Source organism: Pangasianodon hypophthalmus, chromosome 11 (genome assembly GCF_027358585.1).
Source record: "Pangasianodon hypophthalmus isolate fPanHyp1 chromosome 11, fPanHyp1.pri, whole genome shotgun sequence".
In the NCBI taxonomy this organism is placed as follows: domain Eukaryota; kingdom Metazoa; phylum Chordata; class Actinopteri; order Siluriformes; family Pangasiidae; genus Pangasianodon; species Pangasianodon hypophthalmus.
In genome coordinates this window covers 14,377,672-14,390,062 of record NC_069720.1, presented here as the reverse complement: position 1 = coordinate 14,390,062, position 12,391 = coordinate 14,377,672, and positions in this window count along the sequence as shown.

Sequence of the window (12,391 nt, the reverse complement as noted above, 5' to 3'; positions counted from 1 at the left end):
CAGCATACAAAGACATTCTTTATGATTGTGTGCTTCCAACTTTGTGGCAACAGTTTGGGGAAGAACCACATATGGATGTGATGGTCAGGTGTCCATGAACTTTTGCCATTTTAGCCCTTAAATACAAATTATGTAGCTTAAATTATTTTGAAAGGTACAATATATTAACTTTTTCATATTTTAAAAAAAAATACCTTTGATGGTGTCACCTCACTGATAAGTAAAGCTGCAGTTTATTTCTGAGACTGTATGGATAAAAAAAAATGTTTTATAAATCAAACAGTAACTATATTATCATTGGAATAACTTATGTAGTTAAGCTTTCATACTGATGACTAACTATATTTGGCATAAACATGAAATTGTTATGATGTCTACCAGCTTTAGGAATCATTTCCTCTGGTATATTTTAAAGGCATTTTTCAGGACACATCTGGTATTAAACCAAATTTATATCTGGGACCCAGTCCCACATACATGGTAGTGTTTTGTTATTTTCATTGAGCTAATCATGTAACAAAACCAATAAAAGCTCCCAGACTGTATTAGATGTTCCCTTAGAGAGCAGACAGCTTGCAGCTTACACATTCACTGGGCCTCTGTGTCTTATCTACTACAGTGTAAGGAGACAAGAAGAAAGTAAATACAAGCATGATGTCCCTGTAGATCTGTTAGAGGGTAATAATGTAATTTACCAAGCACTTCAGTGAAAATAATTCACAGATGTTGTCAAATAGGAGTGAAATGACCACGTGCTGATTTGAAAACTATTCACATCAACCTCCACATATGAATTTTGGGAGCTAAGGATCCAGATTTCTCCAACTGACTGTAGCATTAATTTCAAATAGCAAAATAGTTATGTTTAATTAATATTTCAGTTAATAATGAATCACAACCTGCTTTAGGTATGATAAAACTTAGGGAATGATGTGCTAATGTTTAACATGAGCACAAATAATCCTAGATAATTTTAGATAATTACACCAACCAACAGAATTATTACAAGTGAGTTCTCTTGTAGTGACTTACTTTTCTTGTATCATCACAGAGTAGCAATTTGATGAATTTTTGCTAGTGGGGGAAATTAGCTGTTATTGTAACTACAATCATCAGGTAATGAACACAAATATATGCTAATGCTGGATAATGCTCACTAACTACACCAACTGCCATTTTCATTTTTCATCTGTGTTCATCAGTATTCTTTCCAGTCCTGACCTACCTCCTGCTTTTCTATCATCACTGACATGCAGTGCTAGCAATAGTTAATACTAGCATCACATCAACTACAGTTCAGACACGAGGGAGGATATTTCCTAGCATGTTAGCCACAAATTCTGCATTCACGTACTATGATAGTAGCTCTAACATGTTCTCATTGAGAAAAGCTCTTAATGAATCAGAATTTTGTCAGAACTTCTGTTTCTAATGTTTCATTACAATCTCCAAGCAAAAAAATTAGTCATTTTTCACACTTCTTACTTCAGTTTATATCTAATAAATTTGACTACCTGCTTCAGTTCTGTCGAAAATTAGGAAGAGATGTGCTAATAAACACTTACTCTATATGCTAATGCTAGCTTATATTAGACAGCAACTACAGCTGCTATTTTACCTTGCATACGGAAGAGCAATGTGTCGACACTGTCAAATCAAAAAATAATTTTGCCATTCTAACAAATTCTTTAACCTGGCATAGACACAACAGGGCACTGAACCTGGAGTTGCACATCTACATGTCCTGATTTAAGACGTGTGTATCATTGTAACAGTCTCTGGTGTTTTTGGTGCTCCATAAAGCCACGGTGAGTCAGTGTGGGGTTCAGCACTGCTGGATGGCTGAGCAAGAAGCAGCTGTAAACCAGACGTAAGGCTCTCTAGAGGAAATGGCTCGACCCAGAGCCAATCACAACCTGCCATATAAATCTGAAGGCCTGGAGAACACTGGACTGTGGAAACCGCCTGTGATCCGTCTTCGCCCTCTCCATGGGGACTTCCTGGCTCTGGAACGAAGATCACGTAATTAGAATGATGTTTCTTTGGTTATGGATTTAACATCAAGAAAAATATTTCCAAAAACAGAAAGTTATATGTTGCAACTATCAAAGAGAAGGATGATCACACTCAGGCAAAAGATTTATATTCATAATTTGTATCAGGGTGTGTTTTTCTGTGTGCTCTCGCTCCATCCTGAGGTCGTCTGAGTTCAGTTAGTTAGAGCCTGTCAATTGAGACACGGTCAGAAAGAAGGAAAAACATATGTGTTGGTAAAACAAAGCAAATGCTGGAGATGTGCCAAGCTGTGTGGGGTGAATTTGCGTCAAAGTTGCAGTAGGAGGGCGGCCCGGTCTGGTGCCCCACCGACACCCAGCAATAACACAGCCAGGGAGGTGGGAAATGCCAAGAGGACGACTGTATTTCACAACACGCTCAGCTGCCAACACACCCGTCCTTTACATAGTCTACATGGGGGAATTTATCTTTCCCACAGGAACCTCAGTGAAAGAGATGGATCGGAGTGGAAACACTTCCCCCACACTGCTGCTATTACACACATTTGACGTTATTGTTCTCTGATCAGTGAGGCCATTCCTTAATGATGCTTTGGTCTTGGTGTATGTGCATCAGACTAGCAGGGCGTGGCCATATGGGTGGCAGCTGCTTACCTTGAATTAAGTCTTGCTATTCTAAGTAGCTTCTTAGCTAAATACAGCAAAATGAAAACAAGGATAACAAATATTTGAATAAATAGCCTGCATGGATGGGATTTTTTAATTGAATTTTTAATTTATTTTAATAATTTAAATGAGTTATTGTTACTGGAAGAAGGGCTAAATGTGAAATAAGTTGATTCAAATAGCTGACAGATTATTCAATTATATAATAATAATAATAATAATAATAATAATAATATAATGATTTGTTGTTTTTTGGGAAAAGAGCGAAGCTGAACAGCTGAGGGTGGAACAAATTTTCAACCCTGAAACATGTAAATAGAAGCCTGATATGACGTAAACAGAGTGATCTATTGCATGTTGCAAATTACATTATTACATTACAAATTACATTATTATTATATTATTATTATTATGTCTTGATGCAATTTTAAAAGTGGTTAATTGCATCTTGAAGGAAAAACAAAACAAAGTGCACTTCCAGCTTCCACACTGTGGTCATTAATAAGAAACCACCAGTAATAAAGTAAAAATTTTAAATAATTTGTCTTATATTTTTATTTGAACAATGCAATGGCTCTTTAAAAATTAGATTATTTAGTTTTATTTGGATCTGCCAGTTGAAAAGGTTCCCACCCCCTGTACTAGAGTTAGTCCTGCTTCACTCTGCCAGACGGCTGGCTGCTTTTTCAGACTCCCAGCACAATGGCGCCTCTATTCTTGTCTAGAAATAAGGCGTTTCTTCAAAGCTTGTGAGCTCACCAAGGGAGAAAATTCTTGCTCGTTTTACCCACTGCTGTCACCGCCAAACCTGCCTCCACCCACTGTTATTTCTCTTCCTGTTCTTTTTGGCAGGAGCTGCCGAACCCCAAGTGCTCAGCAACTATACACCCACCACCCACAACTTTCTATACAAAAGAATAAAGCCCTTGCCTGCTTTACACACTCAAACTATGGCGATATAAGTATGGTTGCCTCTGGGTAGCACATGTGGCAAGCTCCAGTATGTCACACTAAAGAGACTGAGATTCCTCCAGAGAAAGTAGTGTATCATATAACCTTCCCTCTATACTGCTGCAGGTGTTAATAATGCAAACCTTCTGTTTACCTAGGCACTGACCCCCTCTGCTCCAGAGCTGTAAAATAGCTGATCTGTCTGAATATATGTCTGTGTTAAAACTGTCAGCAGTCGAGACATGCAGAGCTTACAGAATTATGTCATACCCACTGTAAACTCTGTAAAACTGTAACCGTGATACTTCATTATACCACAACACTGTTGAATTCTCAATTCTGAGTTTTCTTTAACAGAAGCTCTGACAGTAGTTCTGCCTGCAAGGAATGTATTAATGTGTAACAACTTACACAAGGACTCGTATAGTGGACCCTCCCCATAAACTGATTTAAAAAGGTGTGCAATTGTTAACATGGTGAAGCTTTCTATGAGGAGACATTTATTTAACATTTATGGAAGGAGTCTCCAGTGTCAGCAGTGTCAGGCGGAGGTAATGCTGCAACCTCTCCAACATGGGAAAGTCTTCAAGATGGAGGGCTTTTTTGTGTCTCGGTAACATGCCAAGCTGCTTGTTTGTTTGGTTTTTTTTTTTCTTAACTTCAAGAGAGAGAGAATAGAGAGGCTGTTTATCACAGAAGTAACAGATAAAAAGTATGACATGATGCTCTTTAATAAATAAAAATTCTTCATGCTGACAAGTGTGAATAAAACACTAAAATAAAGTACGTTTATCTTAGCCAGTATCTTTTATACTGTGTTTTGAAACACACTGGCAAGTTTGTGTGACATTACTGAAAAAAAAAGTATGAAGATTAAAATATTTTCAGAAAAATTAAGATTTTCGTTCACTTCTTAGATACCTTAGTAATTTTGCTTTTAACTCCAGTGCTTTTAACTCCAGTGTAATACTATTGAAGCAAACGTCAGAAAACACACTGTTTTAACTGATTAAAAATTAGATTTTTTGGCAAATCTTGTCTTACAGCTGATGACTTGAGGTGTGGGTAGTGAGACAGGAAGCTAAACTCACACTTCTTAGGTACTCTCTGCCTCGGCCTAAAAAAACGAGCTTGCTGTTCTGCATTAAAACACTAGAGGGTACTGCTTTTATTACTCACATCCTTTCTGGGTCTCAAGAAATGACTCAGTAATGTGCTCTGTAATAAAGACCCTTTTGTTATATTCATGTCTGTAATATAAAACTGTAAAAAAAAAAAAAAAAAAAAAAATGCCTCAAACATCATCCCATGAGCACAGGCAAAGTGTTCCCAGATACATCTAAACAAAACAATGGTTCCAGTTGTTGAAGATGGGAATTACGTTGCCTTGTTAAAATTTAAGGCTGTATTACTGTGAAAGGGAGGATGCAATAAGTAGTTTATAGCACGAGTTGTTCTTAGAGTCCTCATTTGACCGTGTATATGGATCACCATGATGCTTTGTGTAACCTTTGTAACCCCCACACCCACCCACCCCCCAAATATAGCTCAGTCTTTATTGGGAGCTAACATTTGGACCTGGCTGTGGTTCTGCTTTCTCGGATGGGCTTAGCTCTCCTTTTGCCTCCTGAGAATGTTGCAGCCTGTGACAGACTTGGTTTTCCCCAACCTCTTCCACAAGAGAGTTCATTTTAATCAGATACAGAGTAATGGAGAATGGTTTTATGACAAGACATATCTTTCGTGGAAATAGTTCAATAAATAGGAATGCTACTTCATACAAAGCAGTACATAACATTAAACTGTAGGCTAAATGAGAGTTTAATGAGAGGGTTTGGAATTTATTCTTACACCATGTGTGTGTTACTGCGAGAGGCAATTTTACTAATGTACTCTGCTGAATTATTCGTCATGTGGAACTACTTGTCTTATAATGGAAAATGTGAATAAGCCCAAGATGTAGACAAAATACTAATGTTACATTACAAAACCCAGGACACATACTGAAACTTACAACACATTTAGAAACTTGGGACACATTCAGAAAGTGCATAAGGATGATTCCTTGATTTCTGTGCCATTTAGTTGTAACTCTTAAAATTAAACTTTATTGTTTTTTAATCATTTTTAACCTATCTCATACAACATTTTTTTACAAGGGTTCTTTACTGACAGTGACTGCATTGTGCTCTTAAATGAGTAACAGGGTGAAGTTTCTTTTTTTTTTTTTAGAAGCATAGAATGAGCAAATATGTGATCTAACATCCATTCTAATTACATAAGGGCATTAATTATTTTATTTTTTAAATTTAATAACTTACTTTCAATTTATAATTTGGTAACAAGGTTGTACATTCACAGTGACCTTGTCAGTCAATATTGCAATAATCATAAAGAAAAAAGAATGAGAAAAAGTCTTCCTGTTGAACATGTGATTTGTGTATTTTTCCAAATATTTCGTAGTGGTGAAAGTGTTCAGGTAACAGGGTTTAGTGAATGTTGCATGAATGACATTTCAAGTATGAGATGTGCACAGTATGTGGATTCACACATTAATGCAAATAAAATATTCATTTTGAAGGATTTTAATTATTTTATGCAGTGCAGTAAGAGTAGGTGGGGACAGGCAAAAATTCTAGGTGTTTTCTAAGTGTAGATAGTTTTTTAAATTAATGTTTTAATTTTTATTATCATAATCTTTACCTGTGTATTTTAGCTTTACTTTCCATACATATTTGGAAATGTAATATCAGTGGCACCCCATATGAGCCATTTATATACTTTATATACTATATATATATATATATATATATATATATATATATATATATAAAAGAAGAATTAAAAAGAATTGAAAAGTTAAAAGTTAGATGTAAACAGAAAGTTAGACAACAGAAATATAGTTTTGCTAAAACAGCTATCATATTTGTAACAAATACTTCAAGAACAATGGGATCAAGCAATATGGCAGCATTATAACAGATATGGCAGCAGGATAAAGTGCTTACTGAAGATGAATGAATAATATATATGTGGAGTGAGTATTCCAACTGAGAGCTTTTGAAGAGAAGAGAGAAAGGCAAAGGCAATATTAGAGAATATTTTTATGTCACATTTATAAAGGGGGTGCAAACTTTTGAACTCTCATTTTAACCATTTTTGGTACTTGTGATAACGAAGAAACATTTGTGAAACATTAAAATGAATGTCTTTGTCTTTATTTTATCTTAATAGTATGCCTTATATAATTGGAATCAGTCTTCCAAGAGGACAATTTAAAAATAACATTTTTTGAGTCCAGGAGTCCTTTAACACTTACCCTATCTCCTCTAGTGTTTTTCCACATACTGTTATGGTTAGATAACTTGCTATTCATTCTTATCACATGCCAATTTTATGTTGCACCAGCAACAGAAAGTGCAGTTCGTGTCAGACTTCACACTGATCTCATTCCTCACCTTCACCATAGCCCATATTTAAATAGCTTCACAGGTTCTAAAGATGCTTCTTAAAAGCTCAGGCTTCAAAAATGCTTTTACCCCAAATGCACTTATTGGTTGTATGAAGCAGCATTCCTCAGAGTTGCTGCAGGTTTAGAAATGTTCATTTTTTTCTTCCAAGTAGGGAACTAAAACCTATTTAAGTATCTCCCAAGTATCCCTACATTCCTGCCATTACTTGATCTGGGATATTTTAATTTGTTTCCGTTCTCACATCATTTTTATGGCCCTTTTTTAAAAATCACAGCGTTAAATCTACGCCTAATCCCTCTGAATGCTCCATCATATGGTCACACCTATCACTGAACTCCCAAGAATACAATGTGATCTCCTCGAACCATAGATAGCACAGCTGTGGAATCAGACCTAATTCTTGAGGAACGTCAGCCCTTTTTTAACAGCTTGTTGAGAGTGAGATGGGAAAATGAGGTGAGGATTTAAACATGTGTGCTTGGTAAATGCCTCTCAGTGCACAATTAGCTGGTCATTACACAGCCACAGTCTGATAGCTTTAAACTATTACATTTTGACCAAAAACTTCCTAGCAAATGTCAAATAGTCCTCATTTGGCAAACAAAAAACAACCTTAGAAAAGGTCTGAATCTGTTTCTGACTTAACTGGATGATTCTGACATGACTGACCTAAATTAATAACAGGCTTAGGCTTAGATGATTTTGCTAACTCTGCTTACTACACTCTGGAATAAAAAGGTCAAAGTCTGGTTTGTCACAAATATTTTGTGTGGAACCATACAACAGAGGGTTTATCTTTAAGAAAAGAGCCTTTCTAGACGGGTAGAACCTTTAAACATCCAGTGTTTGTCATGTTACAGACAAACCACCAACTCCTCTGTCCTGAAGACTTTCACATAGTGGAAAACATGCTGACTGTTGCAAAGCGATGGAGGCTCCTTCCATAAATGTTGAATAAACATCTGCTTACAAAAAACTTCACCATATCAACAATTATGCATTTTTGTATTAATCCCTTTATTAATCTGTTTATTATCAGGCTTAGATTATATGAAGCATCCACCATATGTCCCTGTGAAAGTTGGACATATGAAATACGACATACGACAGAAAAAAACACTCAGAACAAGTGCATTAATATATACCTTTGATTAGCCTTGCAGCCAGTATAATCAATATAAAATTATAAAATTTTAAAAGTGATTAAAAATACACAAGCAAGCCAGGTAGGAAGCATATATCACAATTATTTAAATATATGTGTCTATAAAATTCTTAATAATAATAATTTGTGGGACACTCCCAGCATTCAAAATAAAACCTTTGAAAGTGTGAACATCTCATTGGCCAACTTTTAACCCAAGCATTTTTTTCATGGGGAATAAAAAGCAATACTACTATAAATGTTCCATGACAATTTATTTATGCTTATTTTTTTCACACTTCAGATTTTCAAACAGTATAGAGTTGTGTATCAATAAAGAGGTTTCTGTGAATTTTTCAAATATGTGCTAATGTTTGAACCCATCCTCATCTCTACAAACCTTTCCCCTTCAGCTGTCTGGCTCAGTGTGTGTGTGTGTGTGTGTGTGTGTGCTAAAACACAAATGTTAGGGAGATCATGATGTCATCCTTTTCAAGCCAGGCTTTTACTGAGCAGTTCGTCTCATCTGCATTATTATGGCCTTAATTAACAGGCAAACATTAGTTCGCATGATGGTTTTGTTATCCTCGGTGCCAGGACATTACAAATTAGCAGAAGGCCAAAAACTTGAAAGCGGTACTCACTCAGCAAGCATTTAAACGACTTCCCTTTGAGTGATTGCAGACAACAGACATTCGTTAATTACAGCATGAGAAGCACAAAGACAATGGTGTTAAACTTCTCAAGTTGTGCTGTTAAAAATAGTTTCTAATCCACATCTTGGACATTTCCTCTGTGATGTCTGACAACAACTAATGTGTAAAGTAGAAAAAATACTGGACATATGCATTTACTCTTCCACAAATGTTACTCTTAACTAAAAATAAAAGTTTGTGCTATGACAAAAGCATGACCTATAACAATGAGAGTCTCAATAGCTTTAAGTAACATTATGAAAATAAATGCAATATAGCAAAGAAGCAAATTTCAGACACCAATTATATCTTGGCTCAATAGCTACATTTGGGGTAGAACTAATGAGTATATTTAATTATATGGTGAGATTATACATATATGGCAAGAGTGGGCTTTGAATGCTAAATAAGCACTGTACCACTGTACCCAGTCACACACTCTGTATCTGTACCTGTATTCGGATTTACATCCAAAGTGGGCATGGCCTAATGGGAAGTTTTTATTTTTATTTTTTTATGAACCCTACCACTCTGCTTTCAGAAACACATAATTGAAAGTTCATAATTGGTCTCAACTAAAGTTGTGTGCCACCCAGTGAGTTACATTAAAATGTAAAGTGAGGCAACGTAATGCAATTCAAGCATCTGTCATATAAAGCTATTTCCCAACCTGGTAATCAACAAGGTACCAGACAGGCTGCATTTTTTGCACTATTCCAGTTCCCCACATAATTAAACCAAGCAGAAAGACACACTGATTCCCTTGGAAAGAGCAAAAATGTGCAATGTCTGCTGTTTGCTGATGACCTGCTTTGGGGAAGCCTGTGATAAAGGAGGTGTTAGTGATATAAATGTTACAGACCAGACCTTAGTTTCCCTTCATTTCCACCAAATAATCACGTGCAAAATAGTGTAGGAAACAGCAGAGAAAACAATAACTAAGCTTAAGGTCGAACTGAATATGAAGACATTATTTGGAATGAATAGATTTTTTTTCTTTTCTTGACAGAAAGGTTCACAGGTTTACTGCGTAGTCAAGGACACAATGGTTTAAAGTAGGCCACTAGTTTATACTTTGTGAAATAGAACCAACTAAATTTGTTATAAAATATAATAACTATTTAAACAATACAGTCCTGTGCATGTTTCTAGTTGACACCAATTATGAACTCAAGTGAAGTGACTGAGGTTGAGGAACTATCAGAGCCAGAATTCACGTCATAGATTTTTTTTTCCAGCCTTCCACATGAACATTCTCATATACTGGAAGCACCATAACCATGTCTAAATTTGGCTTCATTTAAAAGAGTAAATCGCCCTTTCTCAAGTGGTTTTGCAGGGTTGCCTTGAATCACAATTGAACAACTAATGAGTCCCATGGAGTAGAATGGATAGAGATGATCAAGTTCAGCACCTGCAGTCTTTTGCATCAAAAATGTAGTGTAGATTACTACAGTTGGATATCAGCAGCAAGAAGACAGAGAACAAAGGTGGACTAGAGAAAGCAAGATTTTATAATAGAAGGATGTAGCAGAATGCTCAGGCCTATATCAAACGTCTTTTTGATGGTAAACGGTTATAGTTCTCTAATGGAGATTTACTGGGAACCTTTTCCTGAAAGGAGAGACCTGTACAGTACAGTTCTGCATACAACTATTAAGGATTCCCTCAATGTGACAAACTGAAAAATAATTTAAGTGCGAGATGAAGCCTAGGAAGAAGTTAATACATTATAGGAAATAAATGAGATTAGACCAAATTGACCAGAATGAACAAATTTCTAATATTAACCACATTAGAACAGGGTTTAGCAAGCCAATAGGTCATCTTTCTATGCTAAGTAAGGTACTGGCTAATCGAGATGGCTATTAGCACTTTTCTTAAATAAAATGGCCAATGGATTTTAGCCTCTTTTTTTTTAAAGAAATTCTTCTAAAAATAAGTTGGTGTCTCCATCATGTAACTCCAGAAGGACTGAAAATGAGTCCTACTATGGTTCTGGTAGATGCTTTTATACAACACAACTTGCTAGTAAGTAGCTGAGAGTTAAAGCTCTTGTTCAGGAGCTGAAAAGTGAACTCAAGTTTCCGGACACTACCGCAGAACCTTATGCTTATCTATCACTAACTTTTTCTAAAATGAATGCCCTGGAGGACTGCCACATTATGCAGTTTAGTGTTTCCCCTGGTCTGATATGATTAGATTCCTTGGCTATTTAGCAAGTTGTATCAGATAGAACGATTATTCCTCACACCTGTCTTCTCTGAGCTTGAGGGTTTCCTTTTCACCCTGGTGTGACCATGATCACTTATCATGATGAGTTAGCAACCCTGTAATGAGAGGTGTTAAACAATTCCTCATTAGCACTTAAATACAATAAAACCCTGCAGGTTCAAGCATAACAAAAGGGTGCATTGGTAACTCCTTGGCTTGGAGGCAAACTCTAGATCAGTGATGTTACTGAGATAGAATAGCTCTGCGTCCACATAACTACCACTATCCATCTACACATCAGAAATCCCTGTAGCTGGAATTTGGGGCTGATCTGGCACGTGAATTTGCCTTCCACTACTGGTAGAACACATGACCATTATCAAGGAGGGGTCCCATAACAAAGACATGTGGTCAGAGACAAGGTGGTGTTAGTGAGAACTACATTCCCTTGCTCTGATCTCTTAACTCCAGCTGAGCTTATTCACACAGGGGGAAGGCAGGAGGGGTAAGAAAAGGATTCCCCCCGAGCTCCTAGTGCCAGATTTCCCACTGCACACTCAGAAATGAATTGGGGTATCAAGAAAAACACCCCAGTATCTATCATGTTTCACAGCAACTGCCTCAAAATTGTGTCTGAGGTGTAACTTTCAGGAAGACTGGTCATTTGAGTGGTGGCCACACTCTAATCCTGAGGAGTGTGGTCTGGTCTGAGAAGAGTGTGTCTAGGCATTTGCTTGAAAAATAACCTTTCCTTCCAGGCCACAGGCAGCTTTCTTACAGCCGATCCACAATCCACGCTCTTCTCAAGTGGCCTTGGCCTGCCATAACCGACTACCACTATGCTGTGCTAGTTGTGGCTATGTCAACAATCTGAGCATGTTCAATAGCCAAGCCTCAACAGTTACCAGATGCAGAACATGTCTGAGAAATACTCAAGGACTCCACACTTTCAACAAGTACAAATGCACTAATGGGAATCGACATATCCAAGAGGAATAATTCTGAGTATAGTGCATCCTTGATATGAAACATACCCTGACTGATTTACACCCTTACACCCATATTATCTAACCATTTCCAAGTTTTTCCTTTATACAAAATTGTTATCAATGAGCCAAGATGTGCCTGGTTTGTTAGATTTGCGCAAAAACTTTTCTGTAAATACACAGCTAAATCTTCATTTACTTCACACAACATTGTTCTAATCTCTATTGGGCAAAAAACGATGAGGTG